General features: G+C 36.0%; 1 protein-coding gene across 3 annotated transcripts in view; it reads right to left on the bottom strand.

Moving 5' to 3' along the window:
- The window catches only part of LOC126761723 (somatostatin receptor type 2-like), a 52982-nt gene extending 38246 nt beyond the window's left edge, over positions 1–14736 (bottom strand). For all 3 annotated transcript variants that reach the window (XR_007667391.1, XM_050478098.1, XM_050478097.1), the window contains exon 1: positions 14172–14736. The gene's annotated coding sequence lies outside the window, so the exon portion shown is untranslated. The remainder of the gene's footprint in view (positions 1–14171) is intronic.
- Between the last annotated feature and the right edge of the window lie 13204 nt (positions 14737–27940).

The raw sequence follows: 27940 nt of genomic DNA, 5'->3' as shown, positions 1-27940 counted from the left end.
ATCATGAATATATGAATCCGTAAATGTATCTAGCTACCTGTCAGCCAATAAATGAATGTATGTTTCTATATTTTATTCGATCAATCATTCAATCAATCAGGAATCCATTCATTCAACCAATATATTAATCAATAAATCAATTAGTCAAACTATGAAACAATCAATGATGATATAAAACATATCTGCTCAAGTATTGATCAATCAAGCATTCTATCAAACAATCATTCAATCAACTCTCAATCAATCAGTTAATCAAAATATCTATCCTATCTGCCTATCCAACTATCTTTTTATCGATCAATCAAACAAACAGCAGATTAAATCTCAAGCAAGCAATCTTTCAGTCAATTTAAATGAATATGAATATGAAAAAGTATTTGTCTACAATACATATATTTCTCTCCATTTGTTGATCAATCAAACAATAATTCAATCAGCACTCAATCAATGAATTAATGAAACTATTTATTTTATATCTCTGTCTGTCTTTTTATTGATCAATCCATCAATCTAACTATCTACGTTCTCTGTCTACTTATTTATATGCTTATTTATTTTTCAATCAATCAACAGTCAATCAAACTATCAATTCTTTCTGTATTTTTATCAATCTATATGTATATATACATAAATATATCTCAATCAAGCCATCTATCAATCCATAAATCAGTCAATTGATCAATCAATCAATCTAACTATGAATCAAAAAATCCGTAAATATGTCTAGTTATCTACTCTACTAATTCTTTGACTTAAACATTACATATCTTTTCCCGATAATATATTTTTAAAAGTTTGCTCAAAAATTGAGTTTATGGGTTTCTTTTGTTAGAGGCCTCATTTCAGATATTATAGAAACATGCTGTCGGTATTTTGAACTACTTGAGCTTTATGTTCGCTGCTGCGTATACGTAACTTTCAAAATAATACAAACTTTTCATGTTGTGTCTACCAGCAGGGAACCTCAGGGGTCATTCAACCATGAATCCCGTGCGAGTAAAAGATATATTTCCATATGTAAACATGTGTTTATAGATATACATACACTCGCGGCTACGAAAACCTTACCATTAAAATTTTTTAAGTATTTGATTACACTTTATAGCGGTAGAAATAAGTTAATGACATGTTATTTAACAAAAATATAAAAAATTAAAAACAAAACACATTCAGCTATAGATAAATCAATTGAAAGATAGTGAGCCTTACAATATGAGTTCGAAATGTAAGAGACTGACATGCGATGAAAACATGATATTTTTATTTTTATTTTATTTTCCACAACAATTGAAATTAATATTTTATTTTATTATATTTATTTTATATATAAATATATATGTATGTACAATATACCAAAATTTGTATTATATATTATAATTTTTTATCAATTATTTTCCTTAAAAAATTTCTCTCAAAAGAAAAATTTTCAAAAAAGTAACTGCCTCTCATTTTTCTCAGTGTATCGTAAACCAATCAATTCTCCTCTGACATTTTATTACATTTGGCATAAAAATTAGCCTGTGCGGTTATCGCCATAATCTTTTAGCACATTTGGCCTTCTTCAACGCTGTCAATAACGCGCACACAAACAAACACAATAATATACAAATACATAAGTATGTATGTACATACACACGCACAGATATGTATGTCAAGATAACTGTTGTTTCAGCCGTTATCCATGAGTATAATACTGGCATTTATAATTTTACTGTCAAGTTGCTTGCCAAGTGGGTGGTAAACGTGCGACTGGCTAAGTGGCGAGTGTATGTGTGTGTGTAAGTAAGTGTGACTTGTGACTGATAGGCGAATAAATGAGCTCATTTGACTGCAATTTTAAACGCAAACCACAACTAGTACATATAATGCTGCCGATAACAGTGACTAAATGCAAATAATTATATACAATGTATGAGTCCATTTATGTATATTTGTATCTATATCTAATGTATATAATAAATAATAACTCGGAATATATAAAAAGTGCATATTAGAATACGTGAGAATAAAAGCGTTGGTAAAAAAAAACGGAGGATTTTTTTATACTGTTTTTTTTTATATATACATATGTACATATGTATATACATTAGGGTGACTCAAATATTTTTTTAAAATTATTTCTTTTCAAATTCTTGCATATGAGAGGCTTTTTTTGATGTAAAATAGGCTCACCAAATAAAAAAAATTTGAGTTGAAGAAAGCTTATGCAATTTTTCGAAGCACCCTAATACAGATATGTACATATTTATAAATTTAAAATAAATAATAAATCCAAAACAAAGATTAGATTCCAGTAAAAGGGATTGCAGTAAAAACAAGGTAAATTTGATTTTCATTAGGGTGGTTCGAAAACTTTTTGAGTATTTTTGTCTTTTTTGTAAGTCTTACCATCTCAAATGTTTCTAGTTGATGTTTAAAAAGTTTTTATCAAACATATTTGAACAAAGTTTAAATTTTTTTGAATCTCCCTCATACACATACATATTTACATATTTACAAATACAAAATAAATAATCAAGCCAAATACATAGAAAATAAAGCTTAGATTCTAATAAAAGGCATTTTAGAAAAGAAAAATTGAATCTGATTTTCATTAGGGTACTTTGAAAACTTTTGGAAAATTTTTTTTAACTCTTACCATCTCACATCTGTCTATTTGATGTTTAAAAAGTCTACACCAAAAATATTTGTGTTGAACAAACATTAACATTTTTTGAAGCACCCTAATATTGTAGATACAAATTTGTATAAACTTACGTATAGATAAATATAGATAGAACTGCTTATTCCAGATTCTCAGCCAAATAAATCGCCAAATTACAAACAAAACAATTGTTTTCTAATAAATCACTATCGTGCGACATTTTTTGCATACAGTTGTTGCTTCACTTCCCGCTCGCATTATTTTTGTATGAATCACTACTTCATGTAGTTTTCGTTTGTTGTTAAGTGTTTATTATTCGTCTAGCTGGGATTATGCTTGAAGTATGACCGATTGTTTGCGCGTTTATACTAATTGAAGTGCGCTTATAGATTACAAGCAGGGCTTCTTTGGCGCGTTGCTTTCCCTTCATTTGGGCGACTGGCATTTATTTCTTCTTTAACTCGTAAATGCGTTATTAATGAGACCCGCGTACTTCGCATGGTGTGATGAATGCGTAAAACCCGCTTTCTTGGCAGAGAGAAAGGGACAATCGCATTCGATTGTTAATGAAATGGAAAGCGTGTAATTAATATGTGTTTAATTTACTATGTGATAAGAAAAAGTTAAGAAAGATATTGTAAGCTTTCATGAGAGTTGTGCTTCAGCTTACTTTTATTTGAAGAATGCTTTAGGTCAAGTAGTAAACAAGCTGGTGTTGGTGTGATATAGTAAAGGAGCTCATTAAATGTCAATTATTGGTGAAAATGGATGAGGGTAGGAAAATAGGGTTCTTTGAAGCAACAGTTATAAAGGAAATAAATTTGTGATCAATAATGGTAAGATATCAAAAACACACATGCTATGAAGCTTGAGAGCGTTCCGTAAGGTCCACTCCAACCATTGCACTTAACGCCATTTTGCACATATTGGCCATAGACATAGTCCGAAGGTGTACGTCTGCGAACGCCAAATCGAACTCTGGCGACTCCTTTTCTGCCCATATACCGGCGAGGGAGTTTTGAGTGGGAAGAAGCTGTTGGAAGAGAGAGGCGGTGATCTTCTGTACGGATGGCTCAAAGCTTGGTTGGAGAAACTTTCTATTACCTCCAGCGTCATACTTCATGACTATTGCAGTGTCTTCCTGGCCAAGGTTACAGCTTGGCCAAGTTTACAGCCAGTAGGGTAATCTTTTTTTTAACATTTTTTTTTTGCATTTTCTGTTCCCTTAAACCCTTAATTAATTAAATTAATGTGGAAACCCACTTTACCATTGGAAGGTTTCGAAAAAGGCCCAAAAATAATAATACCGTTCGACGTTCGGAGCGCTCGGAGTGCACACCTGACACTTTAAACTCGTTTTCCTCAAAACACATCTTTTTAAACTGATGATTCCGGTCGAACTACTCACCCGATTTGCTTAATTCTTTTAATGTTTACAAAACGCCTGGCTATCGTCCTTATATTTTTTATAATTTATTGACAATGTTACGACAAAATTTATGTAAAAAAACATGAGGCAAAATTAAAAAAAAAAACGTTAATTACTTTTTTTATTCATCAACATTTTTTCATGATTCTAATAGGGACGATAACGTACTTTTTATGAATAAATCGGGTTTTTGTTTTTCAGATGATCCAAACATCCGCCAGTGAAAGAACGCATCTCATTCTTTCAGCCATTTCTCCCACAGATGTCAACAAAAAATTCTGAAAAAATTTCTTTATACACTCCTCGATATACCTCATGATATGTGAAAAAAGTTCTATTGTAGAATAAAAATTTCTATGAAAAAAAAATGACAAAAAAACAGGCCAGATTACTCTACTGACCCCTTAAGGTAGCCGTAAATTTACTGCTGCGGAGTGCAGCTTCTTTTAGAGAAGTGACCATCCACTCATACTAGCCTTAAACTCATTAACTGGGATGGTAAAAGAGTGCCTAACCTAGCTATAAATAGCATCGAGTGACTTTGTGATAAGACTGGTATGGGGACCAGGTCACAGCGGAATCGCAGGAAACAAGAAAAGGCATTCTATGACCACTATCGGTAGAATGGAAAGAGTTCGGTGCTCCCATTCTACTCCTAGATAGTTAGGCTTGGCCATCATCGGTACATGCGCTCTCGTAAAAGCCTTTTGGCACAATAGTGATCGCAAGATTCTCGTCTGCGGTACCTTAAGGATAAAGTTATCGGATATAATAGAAGCTGTGGATACCATAAAAAACGTGAAATACTTATAAAAAAAGCTACTTTAATCGTCAAATAGTTGCACAGATCAAAGTGAATACATTTTCCGAAAATTTCCTTTTCAATGCTTAAAGAAAACTTTTATTTCTGAGAGTGCTTCAAGCATGGCGTAATCCAAATTTACCATAAGTTCCACAGAGATCCGTTTTTTCATTATTACTTAAAGCATATGATTCTAAACAGTGCTCCTAAATGGTTTCACATGTCTTCAAACCAACTTGTTTCGAAGCATATAGAATTCCTTACAAATATGTCAAAAAAATTTCAAAGAGCGCCAGTGAAATTATTTGTCTACCATAATCTTATTAATCTTCCCCTCCAAAGCATATTCAAGTATTTAAGCTCCTTATATTATTTCAGCTCTTTTTACATACTTAAATGCAGCTTTGGATCCCTTCTAAGATTTGGAGCGCCGCGCACCAAAGTACCAAGCTCAATGCACTCACGTACGTAAACCCTACTACTTGTTCCAATATCCCTAAATTCCTTATTGAAATTTATTGCGCAAAAACGCGTATAAAGCAAGTGGATTGACAGGAAATGAGGAAAGTATTATAAATAAAAAATGAAAAGCGAGAAAAATTTAGAGCACGAGGCAAAGCGCGATTGCTGAATGCAACTAAACCTGTGGAGCGAAGTTTTAAGTAGGAAAAGTTCTCTACAACCACTTAGATATATGTACATATGTATACATTTACTTTTATATGCAATATACATATAGATATTATGAAAAGTAGTTAATACACAACAAAAACATGGTGACAATAACCAATGGGTTGGGAATAAGTGTCTTAAAACTTATTTTGAGCGGAAGAGGGTGAAAATGGCATTTTTGCTCCAAAAATTTCATAAATATACTTGTATATAGTATATATCGGACAACAGACAGCAAGCAGGACAACTAGCACAGTGAGGAATAAAAAAAGTTAAGAGGAAACGAACAATAGTAGTTGAAAGTAGCTAGTAAAAAATTCCTGGAAACTCACTGCTTTTACTTGCTGTATGGTTGAATAAAGGGAGTTAAAGCTTAGAAGCTATTTGAAGCTATGAATTGGAGCTTTGGAATACTAATCGCTTGATACTCGCATGATTTGCCATTTTTAACTTATGGATGTGGGAATTTTTATGTGAAATACACATGCATGTAAGTATATATATTTATATATACCGATAATACCAGCGTAATACGTACTAAAGAAACTAAAACTTTGATTTCTGGGAAGTATTTTAAAATTGTTTCCATATTCTTAACAAGAAATTTATTTGAAAGCTGTTGGAAAATGTTTTGATAGCCTTTAACTCATGTCCACGGAGTGACTATATTCACTAACTGGACGAAGGAGTGCAGATTTGACCTAAATATTGTAGTCTGGTCGAAGGAGTATAGACGTGACCTTTATATCGATGGCGTTTAAAATTCCTACTGTCAATAATCCTAAGATTTTAGGTAAAACATTCGACAGCCTGTGCGTACTTGGAGTCAAACCACTACCCATTGGAGATTAAAACTCGAGTCGCCGCGAGAATTGAGAGTGACTCTTGCGCAGCTTCGTTCCGGATACTGTAGTAGGTTAAACTTCTACTTATCCGCAAATATATGTCCAGCGTGCAACGAGTCTTCGCATGACACTAACCATTCTACACATCTGACACCTCTCTCTCTCTCTCTATGGTCCGACTCCGTCGAAACAGCATGAACTTTACCATCCTAGTGGGACTAAATAACCGCTACAACAACAACAATATCATATGTTGGAAGTAGTTCCGGTTAAGATGTCTCTTCTTCTTCTTAATTGGCATAGACACCGCTTACGCGATTATAGCCGAGTTAACAACAGCGCGCCAGTCGTTTCTTCTTTTCGCTACGTGGCGCCAATTGGATATTCCAAGCGGAGCCAGGTCTTTCTCCACTTGGTCCTACCAACGGAGTGGAGGTCTTCTTCTTCCTCTGCTTCTTCCGGCGGGTACTGAGTCGAATACTTTCAGAGCTGGAGTGTTTTCGTCCATCCGGACAACATGACCTAGCCAGCGTAGCCGCTGTCTTTTAATTCGCTGAACTATGTCGATGTCGTCGTACATCTCGTACAGCTCATCGTTCCATCGAATGCGGTATTCGCCGTGGCTAACGCGCAAAGGACCATAAATCTTTCGCAGAACTTTTCTCTCGAAAACTCGCAACGTCGACTCATCCGTTGTTGACATCGTCCAAGACTCTTTTTTATTTATTAGGAGGTAGAAAATCCCTAATGTTACTCTCCCCTCATTGGGAAGCTCTACTCTTCAAACAGTGGACAGGGTGAAGGGGCTTATCTTTAATAGGAAGCTCTCGTGGAAGCTAAACATCAAGGAGAGAATTTAGAAGGCATTGGTCGCCTTACACTGTTGCAGAGAATTAATCGGTAAGATGCCTCCTAGCAAAAGTGGTGTTCTGGCTCTATGAAATCTTAGTGAAGCCAATAATATTCTATGGGATCGTTGGCTGTGTTTATAAGATGTCCCGGGGAAGAAAAAACTGAAATTCGTCGCCGCTTTGATTGTATTTCTTGTTTCACCGCGCCCCAGAACCTTTCGTTGGGGAAGAAGTACAGTGAGCTTTTTCAAGAGGAGTTCGAAGTTAAGAAATTCGTCCATCAGCTCCAGTTTCAGTTTCTAACGTCTTACAAGCGGTAGATGTATTGCTCCGAAGTGCAATGTCTTCTTGAGTACTGGCGTTGCATCTTTGGACCTTCAGTGAACTCAGCAAATGCTGTGACCCTCGGACACTCTTTGCCAAAGTTATTAAGGATTCATTGACCAACCCTACCATCTAACCTAAACTTTACATTGGTTTTAAATAACAAAAGATTTTGAAAGAAAAATATTTTCTGAATTTTATTGATTTAAAACTCAAGTTGAACATTATCTAATGGGCTCTGAAGAGAGCAAAACATATCACTGCAATGAGTATAATAGTCGTATGTCCTAATATGCTATATATATATACACATATGTATATAATAATATATATATGTAATATATATACATATGTATATAATCAGTCTTTTCATTGTGTCTTTAACCACTACTCCATTTCCAATACGACAATTTGTTTAAGTCCTCATCGAATATATTCTCGCTCAGTTCGATGCGTCGATAATTTTTCTATCCAACGATTTTCTGTTTGTCCTTTCCACAAACCACTCAAGCGCGATTTGATTTATTTTAACATAAATGCGCAAATCAAGCGTTGGACTGATTATATTACATATATCCAAGTAAAGGGTGTTCTCTTTAGAGTTATAGGATTTCGGTAAAGTAAAAGGCGGAAACAATAAAGAAATATTTTAACGTTATTAATTTGTAAATTTGGTGTGAACAGAGTTTCGGGTATAGGAACACAGCTTATATATCTTATGAAGACACTAATTTTGATCACTTTTCATAGCTGTCTTATAAACTAGATGTATCCCAACCAGAAATACTCTAATGAAATCAGAAAATACGATCAAAGTGTCAATTGACTGGCTTAGCATTCGGTTTGATTTGGTCAACAGAAGTTCGTCCCATTAAATTAAAAATTTCGGAGCCCTTTGCATGATTCAACTGCAGACTTATTTACTTAGATTTTTGACATTGACGTGATAAATTAAAAATACGGGAATCTACTTCCTGTTATCATTGATATACAGTTTAAATAGTAATTGCTGTAGATAGTTAGTTTTTCTGAATATAATGCCGTCTGAAGAGAGTCTGTTTCGTATACCTATACACTGAACATAATTGTCAAAACTGTTACCGGAAATTTGTCAGCTGCTGTGACAGTTAACTCTCTAGGAAATTATAAACCGAAATTCTTAATGAATAACTTCACCACTATGCTAGAGATTTTTTACTTAGCTTTTTGACATTGACGTAAGGAGTCAAAGAACCAGGAAGCTAATATAGACAGTAAGTTTTTCTACAGATAATGTCTGTAGAGAGGTTCAGTTAATTTTTTTAAATTCATTGAACATAAATGTCAAATACAGATGCTAACTTTGACAACTGTTTTGACAACTATCCGTGTAGGAAATTCTGTGCATCCGAAAGAAAAACCCTTTATATTTAAATTTCAGTGTGATTTCGCTGTATATTATTTGGTGAATATAGGGTATGCATTCATTCACGTGCATTCGCATTTCGGACTTCAACAGCATAGTTGAATAAAGAAAATTCCATTTGCCGAGCAATTTTGTGCTCACTCACTTACTCACTCATTCGCTCGCAAACGCTTTGAGCCAATGCAAAAAATTGGATTACATTTTCCACCATTACAACAACAACAATTTACTGTTACTGCTGCGCAAAGCGTTTCACTGTTTGTTGGTGTTCGCCGTTACTGCTACCGCTGCTGTTGTTGTTGCTGCATGCAACATAGTGATTTCTCAAATGTTGATTGATGCACTGCCATCAACGTTAGCGAGAAACGAGTTGCCAAACATTACTTTTTACAGCAATTCGATGACATTTTCAAAAGAATTTGAGTAAAACAAAAAAGTATATAAGTACTGCCATACTTATGTAATACATAAAATTCGGAGTATATATAAAATTGTTTGTCGAAAGTGTCTTTGGCGCATTGCCAAAAGGTTAAAATTGAAAAAAATAAAGCTAAAATTTTGCCAAAAGCACAAGCAATCTGCAGGAGCAAGCTAAGAAAATTCCTTTTGAGGGAGAAGTGCTTAAAGAGAATGCTATCATTTGCATCAAGCAGTTCATCAAGTCAGCTAGTCATCAGAGTGCAATGAGCTGCAAGTTTGTAAAGTATACATATAATATACATATGTGTGAGTTCATTTGCTTGCCGATAAATCGCCGGATTTCGACACAGACACATAATATTTCTGTTACCAAAAAGAAAAACAGAACAGAAAATATAAAAAAGCTCTCTTCTACTCTATAAATCCCTAGTCATATACCCGTACATGTGAAATGTTATAACTGACTGCACTTACACGTACAAAAACTCACCCAACTCATCCAATATCCCATGGCTTTCGCTGTTTTGATTCCACATTCACGTTGCAGCACTCATCATCAGCCATCATTTCGTTTTTATCTGTTGGTTCTGTTTGCATTTTAATCAAAAATCACTTTGAACCATGAGCACCTGTGTGCAATGTGGCAAATTTATGCGCGTCTCACTTGTGTGATTGAAATCGATACACAAACTAGCTAGCGCAGAAATAACAGTACATACAAAATTTGGCGGGAATCAAAAACAAATCAAATGATTTTGCTGTGGAGTACTCGAAATTCATTTTTACTGCGCGTAAGCACTAGCATAGGTTAATATGAAATTGCTTCATGCAAGTGAGTAAATAAAAGCGTGAGGCTGGAAAATCGTAATTACGATATTTTTTCGGTTGTTTCAAGTTAAGAAGAAATTTTAATTTTATTTTCCCTAATTTTCTAAAAAACTTAGCGACAATATTATATGTAATAACATTCGCTTTTATTTTTATCAATCAAAATTGGCTTTACAAGTGACTTTTGAGGGTCCTTAGATTTTTATAACCTGAAGAGGTTAAGTTAAGTTTGCCACGAAGCCCAGCAGAAACTGTTGGAGACCTTATAAAATACATATTTAATGGTTAGTGTGGTGAGCTGAAACGATTTAGCCATGACCGTTTTGTCCCTTTGTCTATATGTATATACATATATCGTAAGCGAACTAGTTTTCAAGATATCTATCTGAAATTTCGGAAGCATCCTTTTCTCCCTAAAAAAATTATAAATTGTCATATGACGGAACCGCCGATATCGAACCACTATATTATATAGCTGACATACAAATTGAACCATCAACTCAAAGTCAAGCTCTTGTATGGAAAACTTTTTCATTTGACAAGACATCTTCACGAATTTTGGTATGGATTATTGTCCAAGGCAGTGTTTGAATATACATATACATATATAGTGTAAAAGGTCGGACCACTATAGCATTTTTTATTCGTTACCGTTGTTTCTTGTTTTATCAATCAAAAGTTGGTAAACTGTCTGCTGTTCTTGGAAAGAACCTTCAGTTATATCAGACTTTGCTAAGATCGCGATATACTGAAAAACCATTTTACACCATTTTGTAATAAAATTGAATATTTCGAAGTTTGAAATGAGGATATAATATCCATCACGGATCTTCATCTGGATATACTTTAACATGTTAGTCGCTTAAAAAATAGTAAATATATAGTGTTGAACGTGAACCATTTCTTTAGTGTATACAATTAGGCTTCTTATTGTATTTTACGCTGAAAAAATGCAAGAAATTATTTTTAGAAATGATAACCGATTGCATTGAATTTAACGATTGCATCGAGTAGACAGGTATTTAGCCAAGTTCTTGTTCTATTTAAATCGTTAGAGAAGTAGTTGATTGATCATCAGAAATAAATCTTCTGCACTCTAGAGTTATAAACTCTCTTAGTAAAATATATATATTTCTGCATTTTGCATGAATTTTGAGCAGCAATAATAGTTTTTAATAGGGTAACTAATCCTATCTTTACTTCTCTGACCAACCTTTATTTTTCACTACTTTTGTTAAGGGGTTACATCGGCTTACGGGTTTAAAAAAATACAAAAAAATTTTATTGTCTAAAACATCTCTAGAATATTGTCCTAAATTTTCAAGTTAAACGGAGTAATAGTTTCTGAGATATAGACTTGAGAACTTGTGCACTTGCGTCCTACTTTTATTGTCACTCAAATCTTTAAGGGGGTATTCTCATCAATCATCACTTCGAAAAATCGATTTTTTTTTATATTTTGACAGTAAAACCTATTGAAAACATGCTGTGAAAAATTCAGACCGAAATTCATAGTATTTGATAAGTTACAGCTCATAGTCGCCGACGTGTCGTAAACGACTGTCTACCAGGCGCCATGACAAGTCTGCAGCTCTTGAAACTTTAAACGCATTTTTTCGAATCATCATTTTCTGAAACTGTCATGGTCTTAAAAAAAAAGTATTCAACCGATTGCTTTAAAATTTACATATGTTCTTCTACTCATTTATAGTTATCGTCCCTACCAGAATTGATTATTTGCGAAAATATTTTCATTTCTTTTTAAACGATAGCCGCAGAACTTTGAATAATAATCCAATCAATTCAGACAACATGAACAGCCGCTGTTATCATGACCAGTGAACTACTTTTTTTTGTTGGGGATTGCTTTGATTTAAAAAAATATAAAAATGTTAAAAACGAAAAAAAAAAAAATTTTTGTACATTTCAAAATAAAACAAGATTTTCGTGACTTGAAGATTTTCATTTTTATTTTTTTAATAAAATTGATTATTTGTATTTAGACGATGACGTAGCCCCACGAAAATAGTCTAAAGGCGTAAATCGGATCTTGGTGGCCATGCATCCCGAAAAATGACTTTTTTGTGGTTTGAAACTTGGAAACATTGCCGTATTTTTCAAAAGATGCTTTGGACGCAACGTTACGGTGAATGGTGATCGCTATCGTTCGATGCTAACAAACTTTTTAAAAAATGGAAGAACTGAACTTTCACTCATTAATTGAATGTGGTTCAACATTGCGCTATTTTCACAATATTTTCGCGATTTTATTTTTGAGAAAACTTCGGAGAACAATTCATCTCAAGAAATGGACCCGTAAGTTGGCCACCAAGATTATTTAACGATTTAAGAATTTTTTGCCAGAACTACTCTAAAGTCAAATAAGACAAGTGAACTTTCCGACTTTTTTTTTTTGTTGGGGACTGCTTTGATTTAAAAAAATATAAAAATGTAAAAAACGAAAAAAAAAAATTTTTTTGTATATTTCAAAATATAAATAAAAATATATTAAAAAATTAAAATGATTGAATTTTGTTGTCGCATAAAAAAAATTTCCTAAAAAGTGGTAAAATGTATGCGTTCACATGAGAGTACCCCCTTAAACGTTTTTTTCTCAAACCTGTGTTTTTGAAGTCGGTTGACAAGATTTATCGAGAACTACTCAACCGATCTTCATGAAATTTTACACAGGTCTTTAAGATACAATTATTAAAGACTTGCACAAACGATTTTTTTCGATTACTGCTTTTTAAAAAAGAATGTATCGAAATTTTCACTCAAATTTTAATTTTTTTGTAAACATGTCTGCCAAAAATCCAATTTTTTCGGTTTATTTTCCTTTGTCTAAGTTCTAAGTTAAGGTTTTAACTAAAACACGTATTTCTTTTTCCACTTTAGCTGTTCCTGTGAGGAGTTATCATGTCAACGCGGGTGCATCTTTTTTTCGAGCGATCACCGGAAATGGTGTCGCAATGGCCGAGTTTAAAATATTTTTTTCCAAAAATTTCAGAATTTCTTTGTGTATATTTGAAACAATAAAAAAGTCTAATAAAATATATATTTTTTTATGAGAAAATAATTGTTGAAAAAAATATTGTTTTTTAGCCGAGGAAATCCATGTAACCTCTTAAAGAAACTCAAGTCGCCTTATGTGTTTGAAAAAATTTTTCACTCTGAAAAAAAAAATCGGGCTAATATTAATAGCAATTGTATTTCAATTAACTACTAAAGGTTCGGAAGTATTGTTCTTTATAAGATACATGATTTACTCTCAACCTAGTAAGGTGAATCCAATGTGTTCTTAATAACTTAATTCAACTTAAGTAATTTTAAGTACTAATAAATCTAGCTACATGTTACAATGTATATACAAATGTTTGTATTCCTCTTTAATTTGGTTGATAATTATTTTACCACAAATGATAAAGATAAATTTATCTCACATCAGTGGCGCTCCATTATCTAATCAATTATCAAAAAGCGCAAAGCCGCTGGAGTTTCCAGTTATGTTTACGTGACTGTTCTCATTAACGAAACTCAAAAATATTTACAAAGCGTGGGAAAACATTGTTTTTCAATTGGATGTTATTTTTGGTAATTATTGAAAGGTAACAAAAACAAAATAATAATAAGAAGAACAAGAGAAGATAATAATTTGTAAAAATAAAAAAAAAAAACATAAATACTAAAGAAATAATGTTGTAAAATTCAGATATAGAAATTCTCAAAATTATTTTTTTGAGAGAGTATCGTTTAAGCTCAGGTTGTAAATTTTTCTCTTTACGTAAGATAGCCTTGAGAAAGTTGGAATAAAGAAAATTTTTATATATTTTTTATACCGCTTAAAATACATTTTTGAAGAAACACCTCTTCTTAATTCTCAAATTTTATATCAACATTTTGCTGATGCCATAAATAATAAGAATGTTAAATATTTTATTTAATACCTACCGCTTAGTTCAATTGAAAGCTGAGAGCTTCAACAACCAAAATTGCGTTTTTAAGTTTTCTCTTAATTAATTTTTTTTTAATAAGTTGTGTTTTTATTTTTTTATATTTCATATTTATATTTCACATTTATTTTTTTGTATTTAAAATATTTTTGTAAATAATGAGAAATGTAGATGGTTCTGGTAAATAATTATCAAAAATTTCTTAATATTTTTCCAATTCCTCGAATGCTTTAAATACATATAAAACTATGTTCGAGGGATATTTTAATATATTTTCCAATTTTTGCACTAATCTCCATCTTTTCAATTTCACTTACACTTTTCAAAAATTCACTTTCGAAAATAACTCCACACACAAATTCTCGAAAGCAGTACTCTCACTAAAACGTACGCTGGCACACCACTTGTTGTGTGCTATCGGTTACCTTTGGAGTTTGTTTTGCTTTCACACTTGAGTGTTTACAATTTTCCTGAAACGAAAGTAATTTGGACACCTTCACACGCACCGACGTCCTTTTGCCGACTATGCATCTTGTAGCCGGCAAATTGGCCAAATTGCTGTCACGCAACACCCAACTGTCTACCGGCAACGAGCCGGACAGTCGGCCGAGCTAAAGCAACAGCAACACGAATTGCTCTAACAGCAGAAGGTGTCATAACAGTTTGCTGCACATGGTTGCATTGCCAGAGCAGCGCCTGTTAATGGCTTTCCAATAAGTGCCACTGGTGGGAGTTGGTAGTGCCAGTGGCACTTCCAAGTTTCCAGTGAGTGACATTATTGTGCCTTCGCTGTTACTAACAGGATTTGTCTATGTAATGTTGACATTAACAGCGAGTTCATTGTACTGGAACGTCGGTGTTGGGTTTGAGGAGCTTTTCAGCGCTGAATGAATTAAAGGAGCTTTATGTTGAGCTTTGCGGCTGCAAAAGGAAGTTGGTGGACTTTGTTGACTACGAAAAATACCCTACAAGCCCGGGGAAAGACCGGAAGAATTAGCATTCCACAGTGAAAACGATGCTCATTGTTCTTTTTGACATCAAAGGCATCGTCCACCAAGAATTTGTTCCTCTTGGACAAACCGTCAACGCCAAGTTGTGAATCGGGTGCGACAATACATCGCAGCCGATTGGAAGTTGCACCACGACAACGCCCTGGCTCACATCGCCTTTCTTGTGAACATTTACCTAACCAAGGCCGGCATCCCAACGCTTCCACAGCCGCCCTACAGCCTGATGTGACCCCCTCGAACTTTTTTTGTTTCCTTGGCTGAAAAGGCTGATGAAAGGCAAACCCAAACAACTTATTTTGAAAGTTTTTAAAGAGTATTAACGATTGGTTCAATAAATTTTTCTAAATCGACTCAGTCCTATTACTTTCAGGACAAACCGGGTATTGCTTTGAATGTTGGCGCTCAGATGCAAATTCAATGATCTCTCAGTCGGTGTTTTATAATTTGAGCTTGAATCACCAGAATTAACTTCGGTGTTTGATACTGTTCAAGCGTAAGCCGAAAGAGTTCTGAGTCGTTGCGTGAACGTCAGTGAAATATGAATCCACTTGTCTGGACTAACAAACGTATGGTTTACATTGGCTAGCTGGAGGAAAGAACAAAACGGACACTACGTTTTACTTTAATTGGACTAATTCGATCCCGAATTGGATAAAAACGGCCACATTTGGCGAAAAAATTGCTCTATCACCATCACTATCCGCTGACTCAATCCCTCGGACGAAATTCGATTGTCTTATCCACATTTGGTTCCATGTGACTATCTTTCGTTTCCAAACTTGAAAAGTCACTAGCGAGAAATTTGAGTGAAATGGTGAGGTCTACTTCACTCTAAAAAGTATAATTTGAAAGCCAAGTTGTCAAGGCAAGCAGGCTATGTTGACGAGTAAATCCCCGTTACTGCTGGCCGCTTCTTATATACCTAAAGGGTGATCCACTTGGATGTTCTCTACTGGTTTTAAAGAAAAACCACAGAAACATTAAATTTTCATTCGAAAGGTTCATTCGAAAGACCATTCTTTGGCATTTATTCTTTGAAGATTATCTCTGTCAAATGTTGGCCGCGGCTACGTCTACGACTGGTAACTGGCGAATGACACGCGTGACAGTTTGCTCCAAGGCCTGAATCGAAGCGGGCTTGTCCGCACAGAATTTAGGTTTTACATATTCGCACAGAAAGTAGTATAACGGTGTGATATAACACGATCTTGGTGGCCAATCCATCTAAATCTATTCTAAATCTATTGATTGATACGATGTGTGTCAAGTAACGCCTTATTGTTGAAACCAAATATACCCGAGATCACGAGCTTCAATATCAGGCATCACATAATCGGTTATCACGGCGCGATAACGGCCGCCACTGAAAGTTACGTTCTCCCGACATTATTTTCGAAGATTCCACCGGCCCAAAAGCCATACCAAACCGCTGTTTTTTCTGGCTAAAATAGCAGCTCTTGAATCTTATCAGGTTCTCTTCGTTCCAAATGCGGCATTTTTGTTTGTTTACATACACATTGAAACAGAAATGGGCCTCATCGCTGAACAAAATTTGGCTCAAAACCTTCGGATCTTCTTAAAACTTTTCAAGAGCCCACAGAACGAAGCGATGTCGCTTGGGAAAGTCGAGCGGCTTCAGTTCTTGTATAAGCTGTATTTTACATGTTTTCAATTTAAGATCTGGACGTAAAATGCGTCAAGTCGTTCCGTCAGTCCGAGTTCCTGCGAACAGCGCCGAATCGACTCTTCGTGGGCTTCTTGTACTCTCTTAGCTAAGGCTGCTATATTTTTTTCACTGCGTGTTGTACGTTCTTTATTTGGTTGAATATTATTCAATAATGAATGCTGGATCTCAAGATGGGAGATGGTGTTGCGAATAGTACGCTCCAGAGGCCGATTATGTTGACCATAAGTTGAGCGAAGTCCTGGCGGAAGTCTTTCAATGATGAAATGCCAAACAATACTGAACAAATATAACAACACGCGTGATCTGTCAAAAAAACGATATTGAAAAAAGAAGCTCTACTTGGATCACACGGTATATCTATTTCGGTTCGAAACTCTGAGTCAGATACTATGCAATGCCAATAATCTCTACCTGTTTACAATAATATGCATCTAAATCTATATACGTTTAGGCGCACATATTGTAAATTACAACACTTGATCCTTCAGCCATCTAACCAGCCAACCAGTACAACCAAAGTTTAGAAACCCCATCGTTCAGTAATAATTTTTGGCTTTTAATTACTGCCGCAAATAATCACCAAATGCATATTGCTTATGGGAGTGTAATTCGTAATGTGCAAATAATTGCAAATTCACAGAGCCAACCTCAACACACAAGCACACATACATACAAATACAACGCAACACTTCCACAAATCATTATTATTAAATAGATTTAATGAATGAAAAATCTATTTGCGCGTATTAAATGTTAATTAATGGCTGACATTGATGGCCTTAGATGGGTTGTGACGTCGATTTTTCCGACTGCTCGATAGGTATCTGTGCCTGCAAGTATGTGGGTGTGGGTGTTGTGCGATTGTAAACAGTTATTGCGCAACAACATTGTGTGAGCGAATATTATATTTTAATTGATAGTTGTTGAGCGTTTTAGGCGTAAATAAATGCATAAATTTTGCATAATGAATAAATGGAATAAAATTGTAATGTGAGTGCGAAAGCAATTCGAGCGCTACGGCAAAGCATTAATTTGCTTACCATAAAAGTGAATATGAGTGTACCGTTAATTAATTTCACCGTTCGGTTTCGGTTATAATTGTAAGTAGCTTATATCTAGTAATTTGGCACTTGTATGGCAGTTGAGCACACAGAGGGGATTACCCTTTCGTTAGATATAAATAATTGCATGGTGTGATAACTGCCAAGCCAAAATAACAAATACAAAGCGATAAGGATTGCAATTGGAACAAGAAAATCATGTTGGCTTCGCTGAACCGAAGTTGTAATACCCTTGACAGGCGCATTTGGGGATATACAAGTATCTTTAAATAAAATCCTTGGGAACTTGGGTATAAAATAGTTATAAAAATACTCGGAGCTCGAGCAAAGCCATCTGAAATTGTTTTAAAATTGATTACAGCATAAGTGTACTCTACACTATAAATAAAGGGCCAGAGGAGCTATAAGACTTCCAATTCCGCATTTCGCAGGAGCCGAAGCATGCGCCTCGCCAGCGGCACTTACAACATTTATTCAAAAGGATCAAAAATAGCTAATTAAGTGGAAGAGGGAGAGGAATGCATTGTTCGAAGAAGTTCCCGGTACTGCAGTATCTTCCAGGCGGAAGGCTTTTGCGGTTAGGATAACGGCTGAGATCGTAGCCAATCAAGAAGATTAACATATACGTCGATAGTCAGGCGGCAAGAATGTCTTTAGAAACAGGCAGGCAGTAGATATATGGCTGCGGGAAAGCGACTGCATTGGGTCCGAGGGCACACAGAGATTCCGGGAAACGAAATAGCTGCTGAGATTGCCAAAACAACCATTTGTCTGGCTACCGTACCAGTACAGGAAATACAGAGGTCACTAAAAACGATATAAAATGAAATTTCCGAAAGGGCTGATGGACGGATAAGGCGAGATGGAAGAATCCCGAAGGAAAACACGTATCCTTTTCACTCATATGATCTCGAAAGTACAGCAGGACGATTGTTGGTTTAATGATATCACATGCTAGCCGGATGGACTTAAGTAACGACGATACCTGTAAAAAGTAGATATGAGAGAGACGCTGGAACACTTTCGTTGCTTCCCTTCAGCAATGGCTAGAACTCGCCTTAGATATTTAGGAGCTTCACAGATGAAGGGGCTAGATGAAGTTTCAGAATTAGATAACAAGTCGTTCTTAATGTTTGCTAATAACTACTACAGCTTAAAATAAACTAAACCTCCATTAAACATTACTAAGGATCAGTAGTTTTATGTAGTGCGTGACAGCCGGCTCAACTTAACTCTCGAACAGCTGACGGCTGGTAAACTCAAGTCTAAAAAATCAACCGGTCTGACCGGGATCCCAGTAAAAATTCTTGAGACAATCGATGCAAAAGAAGCGGAAGAACAACGGTTTGTCTTAATAAAAAAGAGAAAAGGTCATCCTTGTTTGCCATCAATGTAGCGGTCACTAAGCAAGTACAATATAGCAATAAGGTTTTATGAAAGGGTACTTAAATCTGGACTCGAAGCATGTATGAACGAAGCTGGTGGAGTCTATTCTAGATAGCACGGTTTTAGACCTGATTGGTCAACTTTAGGAGCTATCGAAACACCATTGAAAGCGTAGAATTTGAACAGAGTAGATGTCAAAAATTCAAACGAAGGGTTTTGTTGGCGACCAATGACGTATGAAACCCCTTCAATAGCGCAAGATGGGTGGATTTGAGCGACGCTTTAGAAAAAGTTTTAAAATCCCCGATTATCTCAATACAGTGATAATAATAGAAAACTCACCTATAAAAGGATTACGACAAATATCATTTGGCCCAAACATGTGGAACATTAGTTATGACAATATCCTGAAATTTTAAATGCCAGACGAATCGTAATTAATTGCATACTCAGACGACATCCCAGCAGTAATCACAGCCCGAGACTAGGAAGACGACCGACGAATGCTGAATCAGATCACGGTCTGAATGCAAGCTTGGCTGACTCACACAATATCCAGCTCGCTACGGAGAATAGAACTACTATTGTTAACATATAAGAAAATGTCTCTCGTAGTCAGTAAGCAAACGTCTACGAACATTTTAAGGACACAAAAAGCAGTAAACTGGTCTCCAGATTATTTTTTTTCCCGAAAGGTAGCGAAAATCATCTCGCAACTTAGAAGGGCTCACCCAAGGTAAGAGAAAGCTCCTGCTTTACAGTCGCAGCCTAAGATATTTCATAGAAATGCCGGCATATTCTCATTACCACACATTCTCTTCCTGTCGAAAGTTTGAAAAACTTCTTAAAGTGCGTCACCTCATATATTGATGAAGCATTTTGAGCTTACCGCTAATATATTAAGTCTATTAATATCAATTGCTGTCACCTTCCCAGGTTCTCTAAAGGTGTGTCTACAAAGATATTTCAATATCAGTTGGGCAAATGCAGGCAATGGAAAAGAAATTGACAAGATGATTTCAACTCGTCTTCCTCTAAACAGTTTTGACAAAGAGCTTCCGACAAAATATTTTTATGAGGACTCAAGCAAGGTACCGGTGGTTAATGTTAATAACGGGTTGTCAAAAAAGTCTTGCGGTATTTTTATTGATTTTTTTTTTTTTGTTATTGAAATTGAAATGAATTTTTGATGACTCATGCCCAGCTCTTGACCGATGCTAAGGCCGTATTTTCTCTTTATTTTGCTCCATGTTTGCGACGCTATAACTCACGAACGACTTAAAAGAAACGACAATCAATCAAATACGTGTTAGCGCGTGAAAGGAGCTTTCCAAGAAGGTATAGCATGACCCGATGCGACGAATAAAACTAGAACTACGCGCTTTCAGCGCCAACTAGAGAAAATACCGCCAGACTTTTTTGACAACCAATATTTTCTTCTGGAGTACGTTTTGGAATAAAACTGAGTTGTGTAAAGTTTGTATAGTGTGGTACATATTTAAATACCTTTAGACTTAATCGGGAATAAAGTTTGTGATTTTATGCTGAGTGTTTGATGAAACGATCTTTTATAGTACCTACGTAAATGTGTTGACTGAGGTCTATTCTAAGAAATCTTTGTTGTATGCACCCAGTATATTCTTCAGCCAGTGGAAAAATCTTATTGCCACTTTTATATATATTCCATATTTCTAGAATTAATTGCAAGTTCATGCGAAGGTAAAGTTGTGATTTTTAAAGCCCGAAATCGTACTGCGAAATATTTCTAAAAAGTGCATTTATTTTTTCTAGTAATTTCTAATAATAATATTGCTAATATCTATTTCACTAAAAATGCCAAAAATATATTGTCCAAAAATTTCTAAAAATAAGCGAAAACTAATTAAATTTGTTTGTGAAACATTTTGGCGCCGCCACCTTGTTCATCAGTCATCAGCGTGGGCCTCACTTGACATGCGTGTTGCAAAGTACATGTATTTAGCAATTGTACAATACATGCCACCAAAGCATACCTACACACATACAAATACATTTTCATCAAATAATATTTGGAAGAGTGCATAATTTTTAAGTCCCTCTAGTTTAAAATGCTTCGGTCACTTTTGTTAACCCACACACTAATGCGATTTGCGGTTTGCGTCGGGCGTTCATTGTGCATAACTGCATTTTATGGCGTTGGTGAGTGAGTGCGTTTCGCAATGCGTCGGTGTTAATTGGATATTTAAATATGATGGATATGTGCCGCTGTTGCATGTCTGTAGTGCGTTGTGATGCGTGGAAATCTTTATGTTCTACATTAATTAATGTCTCTTCGTGTTATTTGGCTAACTAGACTGACTTTGTGTACAAATAAATGATTTTTTTAAATTTTTTTGTTCTTATTATTCATTCCAAAAAAAATTTAAATACAATTTTACTTGTAATTATATTATTTTTTAGTCTCGTTACGTGTTCAAAATGTTTTAGTTGGATACTTAAAATCTAGTTATGCAAAATCAGCAAATATAAGGTCTAATAAAAGAAATCCAGAAAATTCCGGTATCCTCGCAAAACTAATATGGCTGTATAAACTGACGTTGAGCAATACCAAAAGCTCCATCAGGATCGGGAAGGACCTTTCCGAGCCGTTCGATACAAAACGAGGTTTCAGACAAGGCGACTCCCTATCGAGCGACTTCTTCAATCTACTTCTGGATAAATTAATTCGAGCTATAGATCTGAAAAGTGAGGTACAATCTTCAACAATAGTGTACAACTGCTGGCGTAGGCCCATGAAATCGATATCTTTGGCCATAATAAGCGCGCCGTTAGTTCTACTTTCTCCAGGTTGAACAAAGAAGCAAAGCAAATGGGTCTGGTAGTGAACAAGGGCAAAACGAAATATCTCCTGTCATCAAACAAACAGTCGTCGCACTCGCGACTTGCCTCCCATGTCACTGTTGACAGGCTTATCGTCGGCCATGCTTTTGTCCGACCATATTTTACAGAGAATCTGATGCATGCCGGCAATCCATCGGCCGGCACCGCTTTGCTGTTCTTCAGACGGGTAATTGCTATACGAACTTTTTCATGCTCGGTCAATAGAAAGTTCGCTCCATAGTCATCGATTGTGGAATCGGGTTCACCTTCTTCTGGTGTTTTACTTTCAGCACCCTTCGGCGCACTGGACGAGTGTTCCCTCCATATTTTTAGTATGCTCTAGGAATCAATCACTAGATCACCCCTTAAGGTTCTCTTAGAGTATGTTTCGGTATTAAAACCTTCTCTTTGTCGTCGCATCTTTTCGTGGAATTTTCGATATTTACCCCTGTCGGCCAGTTTGTTAAGTTCTTCATAATCACGCACTTCGGTCTCTCTAATTTTTTGTCCGCAAATGCGTCTCGCTTTCCTCTTCAGCTCTCGGTATCTATACCATTCCGCACGTCGCTGTTGTGATTGATTGTAACGTTGAGGGGTAGGCAGTCAATTTTCTCTCTGCTGCGAGACGGCACTCCTCATCGTATCAGCTGTTCTTTAGCTTTTTCCGATAACCAATGGTTTTGTTCGTAGCTGAACGTGTGAACAGTGTGAAATGCCGCCCGACAGTTCTCTTATACCGAGTTGCTGATGGGTGCTCTCGGAGATCAGCTCGAGCAGAGAATAGTTCGGATGTCTGTTGTGATTGCAGCTTCTCGACATCGAACTTTCCGTGTGTTTGTTTGCGGTTCTTTGCAGAAACGTGATACAAGTTAATGTTAGGATCTCGGAGCGTACATGTCTTCCGTCTATCACAACATGATCGTTCAGTTTGGTGGCTTTTCAATTCGAAGCCAGCCAGGTAGCTTAATGAATTTTCCTATGCTGGAATATAGTCACACAGATGACCATATTTCGGGCCCCGACGAAGTCTAGAGTTCAAATTAAGCTTTTTAAATATTTTAAATGCTAATCTAAATTAATTTATTTGATATATGCAGTTTATCAGACTTTCTAGACACCTAATTTATTCAATAACTAAATTTAGTCTATATGGAGAGTTAAATGCAGCAAACGAAGACCCGCACTGGTTTGTGTAGCTGATGATGATGAGTCTATCCATGATAAAACAAATTTCTTAGTCGGTTTAATTACGCTAATTATACAACTTAAGGTGCTTTCGCAAATGTATAATATTCAAAACACATTTCATTAAAATACTTTTATTTAAATTGCTACTCAGTTGAGTGACCTTGGTACTAGCCGCGTGACCTTCGCACTGCTTTTGCACTCATTTCAATTAACTGATAGCTGACTAATTAATAAAATCCTATAAGCGATTTGCATATTTGCACACAACTGATAAAATTAAATAATTAATAAATTTCCCATGGCTTTGGATTGCCTGCAACTAATCATAATGAAAAAAGCGATTACGTCATAGAGCAAATTAATTTATTAGCGATAAGTCACTTTGGTTGCCAAATGATAACGCCATTAATGGATTGCCTGACAGTTACGGCACGTACACTCGTATATAGTGACACATTTAATATGCAACTAACGGGATCGAGGGGCGAATGTCATATTTAAGCGAGTAGTCAAAGTAAATAAATAAGCGATTGCACAAAGAGCAACACCCAGACTCGAGTGCAACGCAAAAATAATTAAATTTATTTATTACCAGGCAGCTGGCATGCCGTTCTTGTTGTTGTGTCATTACCTGTAAGCACGCAACTTTCACTTTTTAGGCGATTTAGGTTATAAGGTTATAAATATACCATATATCCCTCCATATATAGTATATATTAATGTGCCTTTCACAGACAGTAATTTCACCAAAAACGCTCCGCTTCGTGCGTTAAATGTTTTCCTAAACAAGCACAAATTCACTAAAGCGAAAATTGAGTTATTTACCGTTATATTTGTTCCGAACACTTTTTTTTCCGGGTGACAAATTGATTTATGAGCGCCAAAAGCATTACAAGCCAACCAGAACCGGCCGAGGTGACAAGCATTGGCGAGGTGGAACCGAGAAAAACTAAAGCCACAGAGTACTCACACACACACATACATATATGTATGCAGACCGCAACCAAATGATTTGGCTACACGTTGCACCACTTTATTTGCTAACTGGATAGCTTTAGTGATCGCCTCGGCGTCAGGATTTTCCGTTAGTTTTTCTGTGTTTGCTTTTGCTTTTCGATTTTTTGTTGTACGTATGTTTTGCTCTACTATTTGCTCTTTACAGCCAACAGATACTCAATTAGTATATATTCGTGGTACCTACCTAGCGATATACATAGGTATGCAGGTGTATGTAAGTGGGCGTTGCAGTTAGACGAAATTGTTGAGTTGGCAAACCTGCAAATGAAATGTAATAAAATTTATTGCTTCGCCGGTGGAATATTTCAACTGAACAACCACCTAACTGCTTGTGAAGGTGTCGCTGGTACAAGGGAATTTTGTCTATAGCCTTTTTTCGTGTGAAATCTAATATATTACTCAACAGGTTTGCTTTACTTTGTCTTTGAGCTTGGTTAGTAGGTTGCCAAAATTTACTTTGCTCAAGTGAATAAGTCATTGGTATAGAGCTTAATTTATTATTGCAAAATTTGGAGTCTAGAGAAAAAAAAGAATTAAAACTATTTTTTTTTTTTGATAATATGGGCTCAATAAAATTTGTTTGGAAAAGTATAGTATATGGACGCAGCAGGTGATCTAACAAAAAATTTGTGAAATCTGCTTGCTACAGTCAATCAAGAAGATTAATTAAATTCGTTTGGAGCCAAGATATAAATGTTGTTGTTGTTGTAGTGTCAGCGGCAGAAATATGTTACAAATAACTTTGAGAAATGCTGTCGAGTTCTTGGCTAGATATGCGAGTAAATCCAGGTTAATTTCCGTTAGGTGACTCCCGATTATCGTTGGCCTCTATCGGGCTATCCTTTAGTTTTTCGGAATTTTTCTTTTAATAATAAGGTTTTATTTTTTTTATTGATTTTTTTATGAAGGTCTCTAATTCAAATTCTGTTGGCTAAAATCTTAGGTTTTCTTGGAGCAAGCTTGGTTACTAACTCAGAACATACACTTATGTTCTAAACCAAATATCATAAATTCAAGTTTTTAATTTCATTTTCTATTTTATAAGTCGGGGGGATAATATTATATATGTCGAAGATATCCGCCATAGTTTTGTCGGATAACTTTTTGCAAAAGTATTGTCTATTAGACGGGTACAAACTGAGAAACTTTTTATGTTTCGGAGAATTTTACGCTTATGATCTAAATTAAAATCTATGATGCCGAGTTTGACAAATAATTGATGATAAAAAAAATAATTGCTTCCAACTGTAGATATTAATTACAAGAGGGCCTGTGCATATGTGGTGGCTTGTTTAATGGTTTTCGAATGACTTCAGCCAGAACACTTGAGATCTTTTCACTTCTAATGTTAGGTTAGATGGCTGATACATTAAAATGGCGTTCATATTCAATCTTACCGAATGAATCACTACTGTACAATAACCAGTTAGATCTCCTACAAACATTGAAAGTTGGACTTTGCTAATAGCGAAGAGTTCACAATACCTCTTACAATTTACGCTGGACCTTCTTACTGTACAGCTGCTGCTAGTTGGCCAATGCATGCTGTGTTGATCAGGGACCCAACAGTACATTAGTGAACCACAAGAAGCCTGTGAAACTCCTACTCGTTGCCATTCCGCAGTTAATGAGACTGAAATACCGTTATATCAAGCTCCTCAGCCTTATAGTTGCCTGTAGTGCTGTTGTGGCTTCGCACCCAAACCAATATAATTATAGTTACTCGAAGCTATAACCAAAGAGCCTAAACAACTCTTGACTAATCTTGAGAACACTGTCAGCGAGCTCATGGCTAATATCGCTACCTTACTATCGGAGTATATAGATCTATTATATATACTATACTATTTTCGAATATTCTTAAGGACTTCTGCGTAGCTATTGCCTTCTGCTGGCTTAATGACCACGGGCTCTGTTTGTTTCTTCTTTCATTGTTGTCTTTCATCTTTATTTTTAGGTGCTTCCTTCTGCGTATGATTTCTTCGTTCTTTTAGGCATAACTCTTTGCTCTGATCGTTCTTTTTGTTACCTTGTCGAACTGTTTATCAAGGCTCCACAGGGCTTCCGCCCACCGCTTTAAGCCAATTGGCTCGGAGGTACTGACGCGCCTGCTTAATTGTCCCCGCATTTTCTCGTTTTCTTCGGTAAGCCAGTTTTTACGGTAACTCTTGATAACGTCAAAGAGTTCGTGTAGCTGTGCCGCTCCGTTCTTAATATCCATGCTAACGTTTTTCTGTTTTGCCATCGCCATCTTCATTATTTACACGATACCCCTGCACTTTTCTAAGGATTTCTCTTCTACCCGTTTCATTTGGCTGATATACTCCTGCTACGGAGTAGCCCAGGATTTTTCGGTGATGACAGCTGGCAGCTGGGTTGCTCTTCCCTTCTCCTTGTATTGTGCATCTTGCTTGTGTAGCTGGAGTTTCTTTTAAAGGGATCCTATACTAACCACTGTATTGTTGAAAAGACATTTTGTATGTGTAGGTGAAAGACGGTCCGTATTTTATTGTTGTGTTTTCTCTTGTCGTCCATTCTTTTGTTGTTGTTGTTGTGGTGTGTCTATTTTGATTTAATGCGTCTCCGCTTCAAGCCGCTATCTACGCGTATTCGAACAGTTGCCCTATATGAGCCCCGTGGTTATCTATGCAATCAGGAAGGCCATGCGAGGGTTGATATAAGTTCTTATGGGAGCACAGGTTCGGGCATTAATCAGGGTTCGTCTCAACTGAACTTGTGCGGCCAAAAATATCGCGACGTTAATAGAACGTACTTGAAGACTCGACAGGCTTTCAACGAGACGGAGATGAGTATAGCATTAGCCTGCCACACATTTCGTTGAGATGTCACTCTTACCTACTGGCGCTTGGTGGCAGAATGTTGTTCTCACCAGCCCTTTGTTATAACTCATTCATTCTGGGTTTCCAGTACATCACATCTGATGGGCCATTGCCCATGGTTCTCGTCGACATCTGTGCAAATTAGATACCGGTCGATGTGTGATCCCATGACGCATTGTTGCCTCCCTCTCGTGTGTAGGTTCTCCCTCGGTGCAACCTCAAAGGTGGTTGTGGACGCTTATTTAAAGGACGCATCTGTTCGCCTCTTCGCCGGAAGTTCATTGGCCACATTAGGCATTTTGAGCCAAGCCCTCCTCTCCTGCAGCTTTTGGTTGGGGACTGCGTCTTACTATTCGCAGCTAATCTACTTAGCATCTGCCAACTGTGTCCCCGATAGTATCCTGAGCTGAGCCTTACCCACTGAGTAGATTGAAAGAAAGTCACTTCTTAACCATATTTATTATTTAAGTCGATCTGATTCATCATTTGATGCATTGCTTTTCGGCAATTTGCTAAAAATCATAAACATTTCATACATACAAGTATAAAGCACAGTTGAAAAAAGTTAATGGATATACCAAATTCATCTCACTCACTTTGACATAATTTTCACCAGCTGAGTTTAATCGATTTTGACCACAAGCTGCTAACATCAAAGAAAATAGTCATCAATGATCACAGCACACTTACATACCTATCCATATGCATATATTGAACCC

Source organism: Bactrocera neohumeralis, chromosome 6 (assembly GCF_024586455.1).
Source record: "Bactrocera neohumeralis isolate Rockhampton chromosome 6, APGP_CSIRO_Bneo_wtdbg2-racon-allhic-juicebox.fasta_v2, whole genome shotgun sequence".
Classification (NCBI taxonomy): Eukaryota; Metazoa; Arthropoda; class Insecta; order Diptera; family Tephritidae; genus Bactrocera; species Bactrocera neohumeralis.
This window is presented reverse-complemented; position numbering and strand designations above follow the sequence as displayed.